The sequence below is a fragment of the Trichomycterus rosablanca genome, chromosome 9, assembly GCF_030014385.1.
Source record: "Trichomycterus rosablanca isolate fTriRos1 chromosome 9, fTriRos1.hap1, whole genome shotgun sequence".
NCBI lineage: Eukaryota > Metazoa > Chordata > Actinopteri > Siluriformes > Trichomycteridae > Trichomycterus > Trichomycterus rosablanca.
The window spans coordinates 2123920-2145934 of record NC_085996.1 but is presented as its reverse complement, the minus strand read 5'-3'; the positions used below and the strand labels follow the sequence as shown (position 1 = coordinate 2145934).

General features: G+C 43.9%; 1 pseudogene; it reads right to left on the bottom strand.

Annotated features, from left to right (window-relative positions):
• Nucleotides 1-8257: 8257 nt before the first annotated feature.
• LOC134320331 (G-protein coupled receptor family C group 6 member A-like) lies at nt 8258-16199 on the bottom strand (annotated as a pseudogene).
• Between the last annotated feature and the right edge of the window lie 5816 nt (nt 16200-22015).

Below are 22015 nucleotides of genomic sequence, written 5' to 3'. Positions count from 1 at the left end.
ACACTGAACAGGACAGGTTGAAGATGAAGATACAGTGGGTAGACTTGGATCTCTGTGGCGTACAGAGTAACTTGAGGGTGGAATTTGGGCCCTGGAGGCCGGTGGAGTAGTGTAATCTCCTGGGCTGAATTTATGGGAATGCTGGAAAAGTCTGTCAGCTTCCTGTTTATCTGAAGCAAATGTGGCAGTCAGTCAGAGATCCCTCTGAATTATTGTCCTGGCTGGGAAGCAAAGGTACCGTTTGTAGTGACACTCGTAGTCCCTGAATTCTACCACGATCCTGTCTTGGATTGCAATCATCATTGCTGTTAAAGGAGCTGTCCATTAGTACCTCGGGTGGAGGAGGTGGAAGACTGTCAGCGTCCACTTCCTCAGGCTGTACCGAGAACTCCTTTTCAGGAGGATAATTGTTGTGGTCAGTGGTGGAAACACTTGCCCTGTAGTTAGTTAATGCAGGCAGGAAAGACCCTTCTGCTTCTAAATCTTGCAGACCTGTTGCTGGGCTTGTGGTTGGACGTGTCCTGTACCCCCTGGCTGAAGGTGCAGATAAGTCGTTTGACAGCATTTTTCCCAGGTGGTTCAGGTACAAATACAGGAGGCAAGCGAGGAACTAGGTTAGGTTTAACTGTTACCCTGTTTCCATATTGTGGACTTTGTGCCGTCTTGTTTTTTTTGATGCTCTGACATCTGTCCTGCCTTTGCACCATGTAGTCTATTTTACTGTATAAGCAATCAGCAGACTGTGACCTCCATGTGCCTCTCAAACCAGGATACATAGGTTTACCTGGACAAGGTACAGGGGGGTTATTTACAGTTTGGGGTCGTCTGATGTTTCTATCTTTTCGATAAGTCTGATCAACAGTACTATTGTCTGGCCAGTTATTTTGTAGGCTGAACTGAAGCTGCGCTTTGAGGTCTTTCTGAGACTGAATCGACATATTTTTGGCTTCCAAATTACTATTCATTTCCACTTCATCTTGTACTTCCTCTTTCACATCAGGCGTGTTGTCAGCATGATCATCATCAGCAAAATCTTCATCATTTTTATCCCCTTTATCTTCTCTAAGCTGATCAGGTGAATCTTCAGGATTCTCAGGATGTCCAGTGGAAGAACCAGGTTTGGCTCCAGACCCAGAGCTTTTGCGATGGACGCGAACTCGTGCTGAACCGATCTGGCAGTCGTTGTCTGCACCGATGCCGCTGTCCTCGCTGTGCAGAGAGGAGTCTTCTGGACTGGACTTCCCTAAGCTGGCAGCTTCCACACTAGCCAACACTTGATTCAATTGTTCCTCAGCTGTTCTCTTGGCCTGCCAGTTTTTCCCCCAGCAGTTGTGAGACTGAGCCAAAATATTCAGCTGCTTCCTCTATGGCGGCGTCACCAAGTCCTTTCAGTGAATCTCCAACTTGCTTCATTTCGTCAATGAAGTGTTGGAGCATCTGCGGTAGGTCTGGAGGGGTTTCATCTGAATTCACATCATCTTCTCGGATGTCTGGGTCTATCTGTCGATCCTTTTGTGCCGTCGGCCAGTCGGCCATGTCTTTGCGAAGGTCCAGCAATTGTTCCCCCTGAGTCGTCATTTCCTCTAAGGTCTGGATGATCTCCTCATACTGTAATACTAGTAAATCCACCAAAGGTTGTATAGACAGTTGGGTTTGGGTTGTCTTGTCCAAGAGTCCTAGCAGGGACTCGTATTTGGGGGAATTGGGTTTCAGGTACTTGTAAGCTGTTTGTTGATCAATTGCTGCTCTTTTAAGAAAACCGACACTTTTTCTTTGCCTCTTTTCCTCCTGGCTGTTTTGCTGCCGTTTTTATCCTTCATGTCTGTTGTTTCCTCGGTCAGTAATTCCTCCTGTGAGTTTGTCTCTGGTACATCAACACTTTCATCAGCAGTTGTAGTAGTTTCACATAACACGTCACTGGGTGCAGATATTTTACCTTGGAGTGGTGCAGCACTGCTTTCTTCTTCTGAAACCGCTGGTCCAGTGAGAACTTCACCTGTCTCGGTCCAGCTCTGTACTTCTGTCCTGTTAGACGAGAAGTCACTGCTGCTTTGAAGCTGCAGATCTTTCTGGCTGTGGTTGTAGACTCCAGTACAGAGCTGACCTTTCAAAGGTGAGCATCCCATTTTTTATGAACCAAATGAAAATGATCCGTAGCTTTTTTAAATTAGATTGAGTTAAAGCAAACCTTACTTATCACAGATATTCCACAGTCATCTTCTTAGATTCTCAGTTTCATCCTATGACTCCTGTCTTGGCTCCTTATTATTCCCTGCAAAATCTTTCCTTCAAAAACAAATCAGTATAACCAGAAGTTTCTCATCTGTGCCGTGCCTTCTTCCACTAGTCAAGTGACTAAGAGGATAAAGCAGGATTGGTGATCCTCGCTTCTCGCAGATGGTCACTATAAGGGAATAAGGTGCCCACGTAAGAGCTCCGTTTAATCTCTTCACAGAAGTCAGGTGCCTCGGCGATTATTCCTGATTAAATAAAAATCATCATGGTTATTTAGTACCTGATACAGAAGGCATACCTGGATTATTATCTATTATTAGTATCTATAAAAAATTTCCACTGTTATGCAGATGACACACAGCTATACAAATCAGCCATTTACTTTTTTATTTAATTTTTAAACTGATTATTAAATTTCAATTCAGTAAAATCCCATTAATAAAAATAAAAGCATTTTCACTACTGGTCTTTTGGCTTCCACTATATAGCATATCGTTGCTGTCTGATGAAAAACATAAAGCAGTTTTCACTTTTTTTCATTTCATTTCATTTCCGCCTGTGGTCCCGTCTGGGACATAGGCCGCCGACAAGCTCTCTCCAGGCATCACGGTTCCGGGCGAGTCTCTCCAGCTGTCCCCACGTCTTGCCCATCTGGTTGGCGTCTGCATCCAGGTCTCGGCGCCAGGTATTTCTAGGCCGTCCTCTCTTCCTCTTCCCTTGAGGGTTCCAGGTGAGGGATTGTTTGGTGATGTTTGATGTAGGTTTGCGGAGGGTGTGGCCAATCCATCGCCAGCGTCTCTGAAGGATGTCTTGGTCAACAGGCTGCTGCTTTGTTCGTTGCCACAGTTCTACATTGCTGATCTTGTCGGGCCAGCGGATCTTTAAGATCTTCCTGAGGCAGGTGTTAATAAAGACCTGGATTTTCTTCATGGTGATGGCGGTGGTTCTCCAGGTCTCTGCTCCGTAGAGTAGTACTGGCTTTACTAAGGTGTTGAAGAGCCTGATCTTGGTGGTGATGCTGATCTCGCTGGATCCCCAGATGTTCTTCAGCTGATGGAAGGCTGTTCGTGCTTTACCGATGCGGGTTCTGACGTCTGCATCTGTTCCTCCATGGTTGTCCAGGATGCTGCCGAGATAGGTGAAACTATCCACCTCTTCCAGCGCCTCACCCTGGACTGCGATGGGTGTCTCGTTAGATGCATTGATCTTGAACACCTTGCTCTTCCCTCTGTTGATGCTAAGGCCCAATCTAGCTGAGTTGTCCGCAATGATGCTGGTCTTTTCCTGCATCTGTTGTTGGGTATGGGAGAGGAGAGCCAGATCATCGGCAAAGTCTAGATCGTCCAACTGCTTCCAAAGTGTCCACTGAATGCCGTTACGCTTCTGGTCTGTAGATGTCTTCATGATCCAGTCTATGGCCAGCAGAAACAGGAAGGGCGAGAGTAAGCAGCCTTGCCTCACTCCAGTTCTTACTTCGAAGGCGTTGGTGAGCTGTCTGCCATGCACTATTCTGCAGGTCATTCCTTCATATGACTTCCTGATGATGTTGGTAATCTTCTCTGGCACTCCGTAGTGTCTCAGTAGTCTCCAGAGGGTCTGCCTGTTGACGCTGTCAAACGCCTTCTTGTAGTCGATGAAGTTGACGTAGAGAGGCGAGTTCCATTCTAGGGACTGCTCCAGAATGATGCGCAGGGTTGCGATCTGGTCCGTGCACGATCTTTCCTTACGGAAGCCGGCTTGTTGGTCACGAAGCTGCGGGTCAACAGCGTCTTCCATTCTGTTAAGCAGGATGCGGTTAAACACCTTCCCTGGGATGGACAACAGCGTTATCCCTCGGTAATTGGAGCAAGAACTGAGGTCACCTTTCTTGGGGAGTTTAATGAGGTAGCCTTCTTTCCACTCAGTTGGTTCTTCTTCATCTTCCCAGATTTTACAGAAGAGTGGGTGGAGGAGCTCCACACTGGTCTCGACGTCCGCCTTTAGCGCTTCTGCCGGGATGCTGTCAGGTCCTGCAGACTTGCCGTTCTTCAATTGCTTGAAGGCGCTTCGGATCTCTTCCTTCGTGGGTGCACAGCACCTGATTGGCAGGTCGCTTTCGGCTGGCGGTATCTCCGGTGGGTTTGCAGGAGCTGGCCTGTTAAGTAACTCCTGAAAGTGCTCGATCCACCTCTTCTTCTGTCCTTCTTCGTCTGCTATCGCCTCTCCATTCCTGTTCTTTACTGGCCTCTCTGGCTTGGCAAACTTTCCAGATAGTTTCCTGATGATGGGATACAGGTCCTTGGTGCTGTTCTGATGCGCTGCTTCTTCTGTTTCTATTGCCAGTGACTCTATGTAACTCCGCTTGTCTACTCTGATGCTTTGCTTGACAATTCTATTAGCTTCTGTATATTCTTCTTGTGCTTTTACTTTTGTTGCTCTTGTTCTGCTGTTGTTCACCATTGCTTTCTTTTCTCTTCTTTCTTCTATCTTCTGTAGCGTCTCTGCTGAGATCCATTCCTTGTGTGTGTAAGATTTGAAGCCCAGAACTTCTTGGCATGTTGAAGTCACCGCTTCTTTCACTTTCTGCCACTTCTGTTCTATCGTCTCATCTTCAAGCAGCTCTTCTAGGACCTGGAACTTGTTGGAGAGGGTGACCTTGAACTCGTCTTTCTTCTTGCTGTTTTTCAGCGTAGCGATGTTATAGCGCTGTCGTTGGCTGGACCCCCCTGTCCAGTTCTTCTTCAGTTTCAGCTTCAATCTAGCCACAAGGAGATGATGGTCGGAAGCAACGTCTGCTCCTCGTTTGACGCGTACGTCTTGAAGAGAGCAGCGAAACTTCTTCCCGATGCACACGTGGTCGATCTGGTTTTCCGTCGACAGGTCTGGTGACACCCAAGTCGCCTTGTGTATCCTCCTGTGATGAAAAACACTTCCTCCGATGACCAGGTTACTTGCGGCGCATAGATCGGCAAATCTCTCCCCGTTTTCGTTCATCTCGCCCAGCCCTTGCTGCCCCATGATCTCCTCGTACCCTCGGTTGTCGTTGCCGATCTTGGCGTTGAAGTCACCCATTACGATGACGATGTTCCTCTTTGGTCTGTCTTGTATGGTGGTTGACAGTCTGTTGTAAAAGTTCTCCTTCTCCTCCTCTTCACTGTTGTTCGTCGGGGCGTAGCACTGGATTATGTCCATATTGATCCTCTTCCTCTTTGTATGGAAGGAGGCTGTCATGATCCGTGGTCCGTGCGCCTCCCACCCAATGAGCGCTCTCTGTGCCGACTTGGAAAGCATCAGGGCCACTCCATGGGTGTGTGCGGCTTCTTCCTGCTCGTGTCCCGAGTACAACAGTAACTCGCCGGAAGTCAGTCGCTTCTGCCCGGAGCCAGTCCACCTTGACTCGCTGATTCCTAAGACGGTGAGGTTAAACTTCCTCATCTCTGCGGCCACTTGCGCTGTCTTTCCAGTCTCATACATGGTCCGGACGTTCCATGTAGCGATGGTAGTGGTGGTCCTGGTGGAGACGATGGTCTTCGGCCCGACGGCTTCTAGATGACTCTGGCTTTCACCGTCCGACGTCATACGCCTTCCAGCTGGAGGTCCATCTTCTCCCAGGTCCGTGGTGTCTGTTAGTATTCTTGTTGGCGTTTCTGTAGCTAGGGGTTTTTTTTACAGGGTGGGGTAGCTAGCCCCACGCCCAACCCTCCTCCTTTTGCAGCCGGGCTTGGGACCGTCCTTGGCGGAGTTTTTTTACATGGGTATAAATCTCTGTCTGTCCTTAGCAGCGAATATCAAAATGACCAATAAAAAGATGAAAAATCATTCAATCTCTTTAACGAGTATTTCCATTGGCTGCTAGACCTGTCCATCAAAACCGTGTATCTCCCCCCCCACCCCCCCCCCCCCCACCCCTTGGTACTGCTTTTATTTTTGCTTTATTTTGTGATTATATTGTAACTAATATGTAACTAATAAAGCTCAGTTTGAGTTGAGTTGAAAGATTTGGAACTTGTTTGCTGCGTCCGAGTAGTTCAAGCCTTTAAGGTAAGAATGAAACTTCTGTTTCTTCTTAAAATGAGCACTTTGGTCTCTAAAATACGCTTTTATTTGTCACAATCGTGTGTGAGCTCGCGTTCATATGAGTGGTTCTTATTACATGTTTACTTGAAGATTAGCTTGCATATTGACTAGCCAGCTAACCTTAGCCAGCTAACTTACCAAAAACTAACTAGTTCACTTTATGTTTTGCGTGAACTCAGTCTTTTTCAGACTAGAAACATCTTAGATAAGTTATGTGCAGTGGTAAATGAGCCCTATTGTATCTAAATTGCGTATCTGTGGTTTGTTTGCACCGTTACTGTCAGAGGAAAAAGTTCCTGAAAAGTTGGGTTTTTGGAGATACGTGTTTTTCAACAGACAGCGACGATATGTACAATAAATTCAGAAAATAAATTCAGACCTCTCGAATGTCTCGAAACTTGCTGTTTGGTGTTTGGAGAATTTAAAAAAAGCTAACAAAACGAAAACTGAAGTCTCTTATTCACAAAAGTATTCAGACCCAATACTTTGTAGAAGCCCTTTGGTAGCAATTACACCTGCAAGTTGCACTTGGATATGTCTCAACAAGCTTTGCACACGTGAGTTTGGGTGTAATCTTTGGGAGAGATTACAGGGTTTTTTATTTTAAATTACATCTCGGAAAACTCAAAACGTTTTCACTTAAAAACAGTAAAAAATGATAAATTATATTCTTGCAAAATCAAATTCACATCACAGAGCCTGTAAACGTCAAGGGGTCTGAATACTTTCTGAATTTACTGTATTTGTTTGAACGAGTCTGAAGATGAAACACAGACTGAAATGTTGTTCTTGTAAGAGTTGTTATGTGAGTGTTAGGTTATTTATATTCTGTTTACCTGCAGAGCAGCTTGAGCTCGGCGCTCTTAATGTGATTGAGCTGAAAGATTTAAAGTTGTTTTGCTCTTTTTTTGAGCCCCTGAGATACGTTTATACAATCTGTGTACAACCTGTAAAGATCGTATGTCTGAGATTATAGATGTTACACGTCATAACATTTTGGCCAGTGATCTGATTTTAAGGTCTTAATGTTTGTGACCCCAACATGAACCACCTCAGTGCTTCATCAGCCTTTTATCCCAGTGTGTGCCAGTAAAAATGGCTCATTAACAAATTTATATAAACACTTGAATATTGAATATTGTTAAACATTTACAGCTTTTCTCCAGTTCTCAAAGCATACAGAAGAAACATACAGTGTAAAATGTAGTAAAATGTTTTAATAAAACAGTAAAAAATACAAATACACTCATACCATTCTCACCATTCAGCATTTCATGTAAAATATACTTCATCAGTGAAATATAGAGCATACTGTACATACATGTATAATAAGATTATTAGGTAAAACATTATTTGGCTAATTTTGTTATTACCAGGCGGCACGGTGGCTCAGTGGGTAGCACTGTCACCTCATAGCAAGAAGGTCCTGGGTTCGATTCCCAGGTGGGGCGGTCCGGGTCCTTTCTGTGTGGAGTTTGCATGTTCTCCCAGTGTCTGTGTGGGTTTCCTCCGGGAGCTCCGGTTTCCTCCCACAGTCCAAAAACATGCAGTCAGGTTCATTGTAGACACTGAATTGCCTTGTAGGTGAATGTGTGTGTGTGTGTGCCCTGTGATGGACTGAGTCCCGTCCAGGGTGTTACTGTGTGCCTTGCGCCCATTGAAGAGCTGGGATAGGCTCCAGCACTCCCTGCGACCCTGATTGGATAAGCGGTTAGGAAAATGATTAAATTTTGTTATAACCATCTTAGTAAAAACTACAAACATTCTGGCTTTTATTTTTCTTCAATGAAAACATCCTAAAACCTTCTCTTAACCTTAACACTGAAACAGGGATTAGCTTTCTACACTTCTGTCATTTAGTTTTTTCATTAAATGTTGGCGCTTTATCTTTTCTGCAGGATTTGGTACTATTTTAGGCCGTTTTTTAAACAGCCTGGATAAAATTCCTCCAGATGACATTCTGTGTAGTGAATGAACTTGTAGAGCAAGTACCGCCAGTATGATTACCAAAACTGATCAGAAGTAATTAAAAGTCATTTTGTGAGCTGATTCCTGCTTCTTGCAGCCTTTTACCCCATTTGGTCATTGAAGTCTTCATGCCAAAGTTGGGTTTGTGATGATGCGCTGGGTGAAGGTAACTCTTCTTCAGGACTAAGTCCTGAGTCCTCAGATGTTTCGCTCATGTCATCTTCGGGTTTTGGCTTCGCGTCATCGATCTTTTTCGAGATTATTTTATGCCACTTTGGGAGGACGTGGCAGACGATGACTCCATAGTTGGAGACCATCATGGCAGAGACCTGGATGAGGGTACGCTGATCCGTTTGGGTGATGAAGAGTGGAATTGAACAAAGCCAGACGAACAAATGAAAGAGCATGCTGAAGACTATCGGCTCAGTATTGTCCACTCTTCCTTTGAAGGCTAAGAAGAAGCACGACATGGCTAGAGCCGCAATGTAGACATGCATCGCTCCGACCAGAGAGCCCTGAGTGCACTGACGGATTTTGATAACTGACTCAGATAACTCCTTCTCTTCAACCTTTGGAGAACCGAATATGAACCAGAAGAAAAAAACAAGAACTTGAGCACCAGTCAGTAGAGCGATGATGATATAACGCTTGTTAAACTTACTGAAGAAGCGCTGCCTCTCAGGGCTGATAGACATGATGGCTAAGAACGACACAAAAGCTTTCGTGAGAATGCACGACACACAGAGGGTGAAGGCCAGACCATACATGGCCTGCTGGGCCCTGCAGTGGTGGTCGCTGGGCCAGCCTAAAAAGAGAATCAGACCTCCGAAACTCACCATCAGGCCAAACATCATAATACAAGACAAGACTACGTTGTCCTCGATTATGGAATTGTTCCTGTGTAGAACGAAATAGATCAGCGATGATACCAGTAGCAGGATTCCTATCACTGTTCCAATCAACACCACAATGGAGTACGCTGAGGACCACTCCAAATACTGAATCTCCCACTACAGAACCTGATAGAGAATAAGTTCCCTCTGGACACTTTTGACACTTTACTTCATCTGTGAAGAGAAAAAAGGTGGAAAAGCTACATTAGGAGAACGGCAGTGAAGGTACAGACCAGACGAGTGTTCTTAATAAAATGACCAAAGACAAACAATTGATGTAAAAGTGCAAAATGACAGGAATGTACATGTCAAAGACCGAATGACTGATAAAAAACAGGTTCTGTACAGAGCAGAGGACGTATTTTGACATTTCCAACAGGGATGCTTATAAAGGAACAAAGACTCTGGTTTAAATTTATTACAAATTCAAATCCAGTAAAGTTGAGAAAGTGAAAAATGTTGATTGATGATTTGTTAACCTCCTTTTCATTTTTTTTCTTTCAGCTGATCGCTTATATAGAGGTCTCTACAGCAAATCTGGATGCCCTCCTGAAGCAACCCTTCTATTTGTATTTGGGTTTGTGAGAGTGCACAGACAGGTACTGGTTTTTTCAGCATCGTTTTTTAATCTTACCTTTTATCCACAGAGATCGTTCATGGTTTTCTGAATGACTGAACAAATGTGACAGACTGTAAAGTACAGAGGAAACGCTGTCTGCGTCGAGCTCGCAGCATTCTTAAGGACTCCTCCCATCCTGCACACAGACTGTTTGCCCTCTTGCCCTAGACAAGACCAAGACCAGCAGATTGAGGAACAGCTTTTTCCCCAGAGCTGTCTCCATACTGAACTCTGCCCCTCGTTAACCCGCCACATCTCTCCTCCTGGTAAAGGTTGCGCTACAAACCTTTTCTCATTTGTTCATAATTTCCACCTATATCGTATACATCTGTCTATTATGTTCATTGCACCTTAATCTGTATCACCTTAATTTCAATCTGTATATTATGTCTATAGCACTCCCATCTATACATCATGTTTACAGTACATTCAATAATATATTCACCTGTATATATTGTTCATACCACTGCCCGTATTTTGTAAATAATGTATATCGTAGATACTGTACATCCTGCACTTGCTGCTTATTGCACTTCTGGTTAGATGCTAAACTGCATTTCGTTGCCTTGTACTTGTACATGTGTAATGTTAATAAAGTTGAATCTAATCTAATCAAATCTAAAATCCTTGCCTGATGAAGCTTCCCAAAAAATGACAACCCTCGACCCATCCTTACTTATGACTGAGGCTTTTGTTAATGCTCCATCACCTGTTTTTTACAGGGATCATTTGTCCACATTTTTGATACCCTTTTCCGGGCTTGGGATCAGCACTGAAGGTGCACTGATGTGCGTCCTCACAACATCCAGGTTCATGAGCCACCATGCACCATGTATTTGTAAACCATGCCCTGGATTTAAACCCCCTGAGCTGAGGCAGTACTGCTACCAGCAGCGTGGTTACCATCACACCACACCAGCTCACAGGATAAAGCAGTGCATGGTGAAAAATATATTAAAAATAAATAAATCACTGCTTTCTGTTTTGTTTGTTTTTGGTTTATTTATATTTTTCACGTCATGGAGCACATAACTGCACTAAAAAAAATACTCCAGCCGGCAGATCTGCGTAAGAACCGGATCCTTCTGTTTTAGAGGAAATGATTCTACATCCATCCATACTCACCTGACACGTAGTAAAATCCAGCATCACACTTTTTACATTCATAGCAGCAGGTCGAAAGTTCTAATATCCTAAATTCTACAGGCTCGCAGGTCTTTAAACACTTTGAGATGGGCACCTAAGATTTAAAAAAAGGTTTAGTTAAAATACTCAAAGAGGTCTGAACCTACAATTAAAGTCAAAAGTTTACATACTCAGGAGTGATTTGTATATCATGTTACATTCTGACTTTCATCATTTTTGCTTTTTAATTTTCCTTTTCTTTCTATGACTGCCATTCATAAAAATAGGAACGAACGAACTTTAATTTTAACTGTCATAACTTTGTATAGATCTGTATCCTGGCATATTTAACACACAGTTCATGTCGTACAGGTCTGAAGCACTGAACTCAGTCTCACCGTGTTGTTGGACCGTTGGATTTTGCTCTCATTGACCTCCACTTTCCCATTTCTGATGAGGAATCTTCCTACCACGTCAAGCACCCTGTCGTCACCACTCTTCTTCCACATGACGAGGTTGTATCCGTTTTCGAATTCCCCCTTGTCGTTAAAGGAAAGTGTCTGGTTGTCCATGCTAAATTTTATCTGGCGTAGAATGCTTAACAGCTAAACATTATAAAGAGTCATTTGTTACTTGAGTACTTGAGTTTTATTTTAATAATGAGTTTGTTAAACAGCTTCGATGTTGTTAACTGTTTCCCTTTTTGCATCTCGATTTAGAAACGATTCAACGACTACATTTCTCTCATCATAATCTTCAGCACTTTACTGCTGAACCACCTCAGCACCTAATAAGAAAACGTTAAGCGTAAACCACACTTTTCAGTGGACTTGGCTTTGGTGGTGGAGGTGTTACCCTGGAAGTGTTATAAGAACTAGAGAGAGTGAACAGCATTAGGCTCTGTTTTAATACAGTTTGCTTGGTGGTGCAGTTAGCTGCCCCAAAAAGGGGCTGAATTTAAGTTTTTACCGACATAAATAAACAACATTTACCTTCCAAGGAAGAAAGTCTGCGTCTCCAGAACAGGAAGTGTCGCTGCAGTTGAGGAGTTCCCTGATGGCGTTAACGATGGCATACACCGGAACTCTCTGACTGTAAGCAAGGACGGATTAAGGATAGTCTGGGCCCCTTATGAATGATTTGTATTGTATCAATTCATCTGCCAGGCTCATGTTCAGATCTGAAGGATATGCTGCAGCGAGTGAGTTAACCTTTAAAGTGAGCTCACTGTTGGACATATTGTCAGGCATGAAAAGAACATCAAATAGCTCAGTTAAGTGTGTGTATGCATTCAAACTGCTTGAAATTGCTTGTCTTAAATTTAAATAATTGCAAAATTGCTAAATTAATTTGTGTCTCTGCGCTTAAGAGAAATTGAACATAATAATTTTGAAACAATATAAATTCAGAAACATTAAGTAAGGGCCTGAATCGCATATTTGCAACAAAACGTCTGTTATGAAATATGGTAGCTTGCCTGGCAATTTGTAGGTCCCTAGAAAGTCAAGGAGCCATGATAAATGACTTCTATGGAAGTCATGGGCCCCATAGTAGGGGCCCTCGTGATCAAGGGCCCTCTAATGGTATGCCCTGCTCTTCTCTAGGGCCCTCTGGTAGGGGCTCTCATAACCAGGGCCCTCTAAAAATATGCCCCCCTCTTTCCTAGGACCCCTAATAGCCAGAAGTCGAAGTCAGAGCAGTGCCACAACGCCTCATCCATTTTCATAAGGGGCCCAAAAGCATGGCTAGGGCCCCCAAAAGCATGGCTAGGGGCCCCAAAAGCATGGTTAGGGCCCCCAAGAGGCCCTGGGGTCAAAGTCCCTAATAGTCAGAGGATCCTTAAAATGGAGGGCCCTCGGAAATAAAAATATATTGTATCATAAATGTTGATAGGCATCGCAAAATGTTTTGGGCCAGGGCCCCACGCCCTGGTGATGTACGGGAGTGTCCTACCCCAGAGAGCTGCCTTAAGGTCTTAAAAAGCTCGTTCTCGAACTCACGGCCCTGGTCGTGATGCAATTTTAAAGGGAATCCAAAGCGGAGAATAAAATCATTGAATAGCTTTTCTGCTGCGGTCTTCGCTGACTTGTTTTTGGTGGCATACGCGTGAGCAAATCTTGTGAAATGATCTATCACGACAAGTATATATTCAAACCCGCCTTTACTTTGCTCCAAGTGGAGGTAGTCGACTGAGACAAGCTCAAGGGGCAGGCTGGTGGAAATCCTACCCATTGGGGCTCTAACATGAGTCACTGGTTTCTTCTGTTTGATGCATGGACATCTTCTTGTCACGTGAGTCTCAATGTCCTTTTTCATGTAAGGCCAGAAGAATCTTTCACGAGCTAAGGAAAGGACTCTTTCCACACCCACATGGCCCATGTCATCATGGAGGTACCTTAATGCCATGCTTCTGTACTTGGTGGGTAGAACAAGTTGGCAGTGCTGACTGGTTTTACGATAGAGCAGCCCTTTATCAAGGACCAGTTTTCCCCACTCATACAGAAGCTTTCGACTGGAACCATTTACTCTCTGTTTGGCTTCATTTGTAAGTATTTGGTGTGTCTCTTTCAATTTTAGTACTTCCCCAATAGCAGGATCTTCTCTTTGTGCTTTTTCCATTTCATCATGGCTAACAGCCAACAAGGGACTCTGAACACTCTGCTCTGTTGACGTATCCAAAGTGGCCATCCAGGCTATGTCTTTACTTTTGGCCACTTGACTGCCTTCCCATGTTGCATGTATGGCTTCAGGAGACAGCTCTTCTACACAATCTGCCACATACTTGTCGATGTCTAATGGCCAGCGAGACAATGTATCCGCATCAACATTGACGGCACCTGGCCGGTATTTGATGTCAAATCTGAACTCGGAAAGTTCTCCCACCCATCTGTGACCAACTGCATTTAGCTTAGCTGTTCGCATAATGTAGGTCAAGGGATTGTTATCAGTGTATATGGTAAAGTGAGGGGCATAGTAAAGATAGTCCCTGAATTTATCACACACCGCCCACTTCAGTGCAAGGAATTCTAATTTTCCTGAGTGAAAGTGATAGTTCTTTTCTGCAGGTGTAAGTGTTCTGGACCCATAGGCGATGACCCTCAATTTTCCATTTTGGCACTGATAAAGTACAGCTCCAAGTCCCTGCTCAGAAGCATCAGTATTAAGTACAAAGGGCAACTCAAAATTTGGGTAAGCGAGGACAGGGGGGTTAGTCAGAATGTCAATTAACTTCTCTAGGGCATTTTGGTGCTCCTCTGCCCACTTGACCGGGTCTTTAGAGGGTAACTGAGTTCCTTTCCCTCTGGTCTTACTCATTTTATTTACCCCTGCAGCTGGTGGCTTTGCTTGCAAAAGCTCATAGATGGGTTTGGCAACTCTGGAGAAGTCTTGTATGTAGCTTCTATAATAGCTCAAGAACCCCAGTAATTTCCGTACCTCTCCAACAGTTGCTGGGGCCTTATCCCTAAGTGAAAGTACCGCCTCCAGATCCTTTGGATCGATTCTTACACCATCTGCTGAAACTAGGTGCCCCACGTAGCGGACCTCGCTCTTGAAGAACTCACATTTGGTAGGCCTGAGTTTGACTCCCTGTTCCCGGAGGGCTTTTAGGACTTTCCTTACACCTTCCACATGATCCTCAAATGATTTGGAATAACACAGCACATCATCAAGGTATGGGATACAATGTTCATCACGCAGTGAGTTCAACATTTCCTCCATGCTTCTTTGAAAGGCTGCAGGAGCATTTGATAAACCGAATGGGATACGCACCCATTCATACAATCCCCAAGGGGTAATGAAAGCTGTGAGATGTTGTGATCCATCAGCTATGAAGCCTTGATAATAGGCCTTCCCTTGGTCCAGGATTGAGAACCAACTATAGCCTCCAAGAGTGTCAAGGAGATCCTGGATCCTGGGTAGGGGATGCCTATCTGAAATGGTCTTCTGGTTTAGCAACCGGTAGTCAATACACAGCCTTAGTGTACCATCTTTCTTGCGTACACATACTACTGGAGCAGAATAAGGAGATTTAGATCTCACAATCCATCCCTTAACCAGTAAGTCTTGAATGTACTCCTTGACTTCTTTGTAGAGTGGCTTTGGGATAGCAGAATAGGACTTCTGAACTGGGATATCATCTTTAAGTGAGATTGACATCTGGAGACTAGGAATACAACCAATGTCATTCTCATCACGAGCGAACACTGTGGATTCTTCATAAAGCATCCTTCTAACAACTTCCTGCTGACTTTCTTCTAAGTGGCTTAAGTTGACAGGAGGGTGCCATAATTCTGCCCGATGGGTTTCCTCAACTCTCACCTCAGGTGTAACGCCAAACTGATTTACAGTGTGGTGGGCAGCCTGGTCAGTTTCAATTACTTTGGAAATGGCATGGATGGTACCAATTACTGTCTTCCGTGGAAGCATGATATTGTGCTTGGTATAATTATTAATGGGCACTTCGACATATGGACTACTAGTACGACTGACTTCCACGAGCCCTTCAGCCACAATCAGTTGCTCTAATGGTGTGCTATTGTTGTCTGTCTTAAACAGCACTACTGGTTCATGTGGACTAAAGTCAACAGGGATATTGCACTTTATGCGTGTAACTTCGCCTGGAAGGACAACAATGTCCTGGGGCCCCACCTTTGCCGGAGCTTGTTCTAAGTCAGTAGTCCTTGACTGGATGAAATTTACAATGACACTAGCCTCCTCCTCTCTAATCTCCATTGCCCCGCTCAAAAGGTTGGCCAGCGTAAGCGGTATACGTGGTCCACTTTCTTGCCCTTCAATAAGTTCTTCAATAACATTGAACCCTAGTACTGGTCTTTCAAGGCTCATGTGGCTCACTAAGAAAGGCACTTGAATGGACAAATCTGGATCATCATTCCCTGGCAGGTTCACCCTTGCTTCTACCCAACCATCAAAGGGGAGAATTTCTCCGTTTACTGCATGGACATTAAGAGCTTTGGTCCCCATCAGCTCACTTAGAGATCGGATAGGCAAATCAGGTAAGTACTTGGCTCTCCATGAGTGATCAAGAATGCTACTTGAGCTCCAGTGTCGAGGAGGACTGTTACAGAATATCCATTTATGTAACACTTGAGCAGACATTTACTACCAATTAGCTGAGCCATTTTTTCATTATTTGGTGGTCCCTCACAAGTAGCTGGCATCAGTGTCGGCGTAGTATTACGTGTTTCGACATCAGAGTGGGACTGCTTCCTTAAGCCGGTCACAGGTTGTCCCTCTGCCGTGACCGAACCTCGTTTCCCGAAGGCTTTGGTTTCCTCATGCATCCTATGACTTTATGCTCTTCTTCACCACACAGGAAGCAATGAGTGCAGTTCGTTAGGCCCTTTCGCACACACTCTGGGCATCTGTAAGGTCGACTCCTTTTTAGCATGTGGGGCTGATTAACACTACATGAATATGCATGTTCATTCACTTTAGATTGTCTCAGCGAATCAACAACAGTGGTAAGTGCTTCAATATGTGCTGTTAATTGCTGTAGTGTTTTGACTTGGCTCTTGGGTTCTAATGTCTTTTCTTGGTTTTCACAGTCAGGAGATAGCTGTGCACTATAGGCAGTAGGTGGCCTTTGACGAGGTTGGTGTCCCAACCTGCGTTGTCGTTCACTTTCATCACTTGTGAGTTTAATTACTTGTCTCAAGAGCACTTCATCAGTGACTGTATCATCGGAAAGAAGGGACCTTAATTCTCTCCTTATGTCACTGCATTTAGTGTTGAAACCTTGGAAGACTGTGTGAAGAAATACGTTCTGGACAGTATGGGCATCATACCTAATATCCGAGCCAGCCTGCCTGGATGCGAACATCACCTTTTGTTTCAGTCCTATCATACTGTAGAGAAACTGTTGGGGGGTTTCACCATCTAATTGCTTTGCACACATTAACTCTTGGAATAGTTCAGTGCTGTTCCTCTCGCCAAGATGGGACTGCAAGAAGCTTTTCAACTCTTCAAGAGACATGTCTTCCTTGTTGATCAGCATATCTTTGAAATGACCAGGTTTGATAATTCGCAATACACCTCGGATAATTTCACTGCTGCCGAAGTTTTCTTTCACACCCTCTTCTATTTGTTTCCACAAGTTGTTGTAGCTAATGTCAGCAGAATGGTCTCCAATCTGACCACCTTGAATCTTGAATTCTCTCCGTTGTAATAAGGGGAGATCTTTTAGTGGTATCATACTGTCAGCCCTAATCAGAGGTGAGTGTGCCCTTTCAGTGTTACCAGAGGATGTACTGTGATGCCTATTTGAGGGGAGTCTATCCACTGTGTGTGTCATGTGTCCTAATCCCTCTTCACTGAATGTTGGTTGATTATTATTAGCTTTGTTTGTGCTGGGACCAGTGCCTGCAATTTTAAGTGGGATGGCTGGAGGTGTGGCAGCTACCTCAATGTCTGTGTCCCCACCTAAAACGGGTGTACTTAGGTTACGCTTCTGAATAAACTCCTCAATCACATCCTGCAAAAACAGTAACTGTGCCATACCCCTATCCTCAAGTGCTAGCAAGGTAGTACAATTCAGATATTCAAACACATATTCAAAGCACGTTTCCTCATCATCTTGGCTCAAAATAGACTGATCTAGTTCAGGTACCGGAGTGATGCTTTTGGCAATCTGGAAGACTTCATCGGTGGTTAACTTGTGCAGGCTTTTCTTGATGGCCCAGACCAGTCCCTTCCTTTCTGTGTCAGACATGATGCACGCTTTTGGATGCTTGGCTCACTGTGGCACACGCTCCTGGCTAGGATTCCCCTTTCGTTTGGTCACCTTCGCCTCTCTAGCTGCCCACTTGGAGCTCCAGCTCCTTGCACGGACCTCGCGCCTCACTGTCACTCAGGAATCACTGGATCTGCTCAACCAGACTGGACAAGCGATCCCGGACGAGCCCCCATGAATCTGTTACACATCTAGGATACAAGATGTTGTAGCAGATATATCCTGTGAAAACAGGAGAAATAAAGACACAGGAGAACAGCAGTTGTGCTTCGTTTAGTGTCTCTTCTGGAATGAGCCAGAGAGAGCAACTTCCCGGTTAGCTAGAACATGTTCTCCTGTACAAGAGTGCCCTCTAGCGGCCATAGCTGGAATGAACTTACAAGGGTTTTTTTCTTTTAGATTTGAAGAATGAGTGACCCTAATAATTACAAGCATAAAAAAAAGAATTATTGTGACCATGTATGAATTTCTTTATATAGGGGTCACAAATGCGTTGAGCAACGGGAAGCCAATGAAGTTTTTGTAGAACAGGTGTAATATGATCACGGGAGCGAGTATGAGTAAGGAGGCGAGCAGCTGAATTCTGGATATACTGAAGTTTTTTTAGGATTTTGTTAGATGTACCATAAAGGATGCTATTGCAATAATCAATTCTGGATGTAATAAAAGCATGAATCAAGGTTTCGGCGGCAGAAAAGGAGAGTGATGGACGTAGACGTGCTATGTTTTTTAGATGAAAGAAAGCAATTTTGGTGATGTGATTTACATGGAGGTCAAAAGAGAGGTTGCTATCAAAAATTACACCAAGATTTCGGATGTTAGAAGACGGAGACAAAGTGTCATTATCAATGGTAATTTGAAATTTTTTTGTGGTTTTTGCCAGGGATGTAGGACCTACGATGATCATATCAGATTTTTCACAGTTTAATTTGAGGAAATTAGCTTTCATCCACAATTTCATTTCAGTGATGCAATTTGTCAGAGTGGAGTGAAGCTCAGTATTAATGGATTTGGAGGAGATGTAAAGCTGAATATCATCAGCATAGCAGTGGAAATGTAAACCATGCCGACGTATGATGTCACCAAGAGGGAGCATATAAAGAATAAACAAAAGGGGACCTAACACTGAGCCTTGGGGAACGCCTTGGGACAGTGGAGCAATGGCAGAACTACAATTGTTGATATTAACAAACTGTTGTCTGTTTACGAGATATGACCTTAACCACAAAAGGGCAGTACCAGTGATGTTGACAGAGGATTCAAGGCGGGACAGAAGAATGGAGTGATTAATGGTGTCAAAAGCTGCAGTAAGATCAAGGAGGACGAGAATATTAATTTGTCCAGAGTCTGAGGAAAGAAGAAGGTCATTTGTGACTTTGAGGAGGGCTGACTCAGTGCTGTGCTGGGGGCGGAAACCAGACTGAAATGATTCAAATAGATTATTGGAATTTAGGTGATCTTTGAGCTGTGAGGCAACAACACGTTCCAGTATTTTCGACAGAAATGGAAGATTGGAAATGGGCCGAAAGTTACTCATAATGTTAGAGTCAAGTCCAGGTTTTTTAAGTATGGGAGTAACAGCAGCCAATTTGAGTGATTGAGGGACTGAGCCAGAACTAAGAGAGGAATTGATTATCTCTGTGATAAGTGAGGAGATATCTGGAAAACAACCCTTAACAAGTTTTGATGGAGCAGGATCCAAAACACAAGTGGAGCTTCGCATCCCTGTCAAGATCTCAGATAGGTCCAAATGAGACACAGGTGAGAACTGAGACAGAGGCTGGGTAATAAATTGAGGTGAGACAGGCGGAGAAACAGAGATGACAGGGGAAACTGTCAGAAAATTGTGGATATTCTCAACTTTTGTTTGAAAAAATTAGAGGTAAGAGTTACACTTGTCAACTGTAAAGGAATTGGTAGTATTGTCAACTGGTTTGAGAAGTTTATTTATTGTGGAAAAGAGAGTCTTAGGATTTGTTGATCCAGCATGTATGAGTTCGGAATAGTAAGTGGATCGGGCTGCCGTAAGAGCGTCTTTGTAATGTTGAAGATAATCAGAATAAATCTGATAATGTACTGTTAGACCGGTTTTCTTATAAAGTCTTTCAAGCTGGCGTTTATGGGATTTCATTTGGTGAAGCTCAATTATGTACCATGGTGCAGAATGACTAAATGAAACAAATTTGGTTCTCAAAGGAGCCAGCTCATCAAGACATGAGGCGAGTATGTCATTATAGTAATCGACAAGGTCAGATGAATTACTAGACAGTACAGGACAGACAGACATCTTTTTAACAAGAGAATCTGAGAAAGCAGAGGGAGAGATATATTGAAGATTCCTGAAGGATATTTTATGTTTAGCTCTAGTGATGGGTTTAGTGACCTCAATGTCCATGATGATTGTCAAATGATCAGAGACAGTAAGGTCATGGCTGGACGGCTGATGAACTAGGACACCAGTAGAGCATACAAGGTCAAGAGTATGACCTTCTTTATGAGTTAGAAAATGTATATGTTGTGTGAAATTAAAACACTGTAACTTCCAAAAATTCCCTGGCAAATTTACAGTTGTTGTCATCAATATGGATGTTAAAATCACCCATAAGCAGTACAGAGGATGAGAGGGCACTAAGCTGGGTTAAAAAATCTGAAAAGTCAGAGAGAAAGGAAGCGTTTGGCTTTGGCGGACGATAAACCACAGCAGTGACCAGAGGAGTAGGCCCTGAAAACTTGAAAGCCAGGTGTTCAAAAGAAAGAGCAGCAGGAAAAGACAAAGTGGTTATTTTAATATCATCCCTATAGACTGCAGCAACACCACCACCTCGCCCTTCCATACGAGGTTCATCAATATACGAGTATCCCATTGGCGTGGTCTGATTTAACGTAAAATAATCCAAGGGTTTATGCCAAGTTTCAGTGAGATAGAAAAAGTCTAGTTCACTGTCAGATATAAATTCACTGAGTACAGTACTTTTTGTGTTTAGTGAATGAACATTAAGCAATGCCATTTTCAAGTAATATTGTTGTGTAGTTGGCTGTGAGGAACGAGGAAGAGAACGGAGATTTGCAAGGCTACTCCGTGTTTCCCATCCCACTCCGTGGACAGCATTGTCATGGAGACTACACCGCTACTAGTGTGCAAGGCAGCAGTGCTCTGAAGATGTGTTTGCGGAGCAGCAGTGCGCACGGCTGACCAGAAGGATGGAATAGCGTTACCGTTTCGAAAATAAACAAGCTTTCTCCGGGAGCCCCTGTGAATATAACGAGGCCGGCGAAGGAGTCCAAGCTGTTTGATGACTGAAATACACGATGGAGTAGTGCAATTGTTGAACTTCCTCAGCTGGTCAACGGAATAGTTCAACATTGTGCCGATCCCAGGAAAACTCATCCACCGTTCACCACCGGCCGCAGACGCGATGTGCAGTAGAAAGAACAAAAAGTATCAAAAGAACAAATAAAAATATCAAAAGTAACATAAAAGAAATAGAGCCACAAGGTGTGTAAAAAGATGAAAACGAAAAACGATAAAAATTCAGTAAAATACGATAAAATACGGTAACGGTAGCGGCAGCCAAATGCGCCAGCGTCCACCATCAATATAAAATACATCAAGAAAACTGAAATAATTGAATCTAATTCTGCACACGGGGTGGAGCTGTCTGCAATATATGCATTACACATGTAAAGTTAGATTTTAGTTCATAACTTTCTGTTTGACAAACTTGTTAGACATCCCATTCCAAAACTATGGACTTTAATATGGTGTTTGTCCCTGGGTTTGCCTTATCACACCTTGTGTTAGAGTGGGACCTCACACCTCTACATCCATCAGCCTCAGCTCAGGCTCTCCACAGGGCTGTGTGCCGAGTCCCCTGCTCTACACCCTGTATACTTACGACTGCACCACTGCTCACACCAGCAATACCATCATTAAATTTGCCGGCGACACCACCATTGTAGGGCTTATCTCTGGAGACAATGAGACTGCCAACCAGGACGAAGTGGAGCGGTTGTCGTTGTGGTGTAAGGACAACAATCTGCTTCTGAACATGGCAAAGGCAAAAGAGCTGGTTATTGATTTTAGGAAGGTGAGAAGTGTCATTCAACCCATAACCATAAATGGGGTCTGTGTGGAAAGGGTCACATACTTTCGCTTCCTGGGCATTAATATCGAGGAGGACCTAACCTGGGGTGTGAACATCACAGAACTGATGAAGAAGGCACAGCAGAGACTCTACTTTCTGAGGACACTCAGGAGAAATAACATCGATCAGAGACTGCTGGTGTCCTTCTACCGTTCTACCATAGAGAGCATCCTCACTCACGTGGTTCTCCAGTAGCGCTGCAGCACACAAAAAAGAACTACAG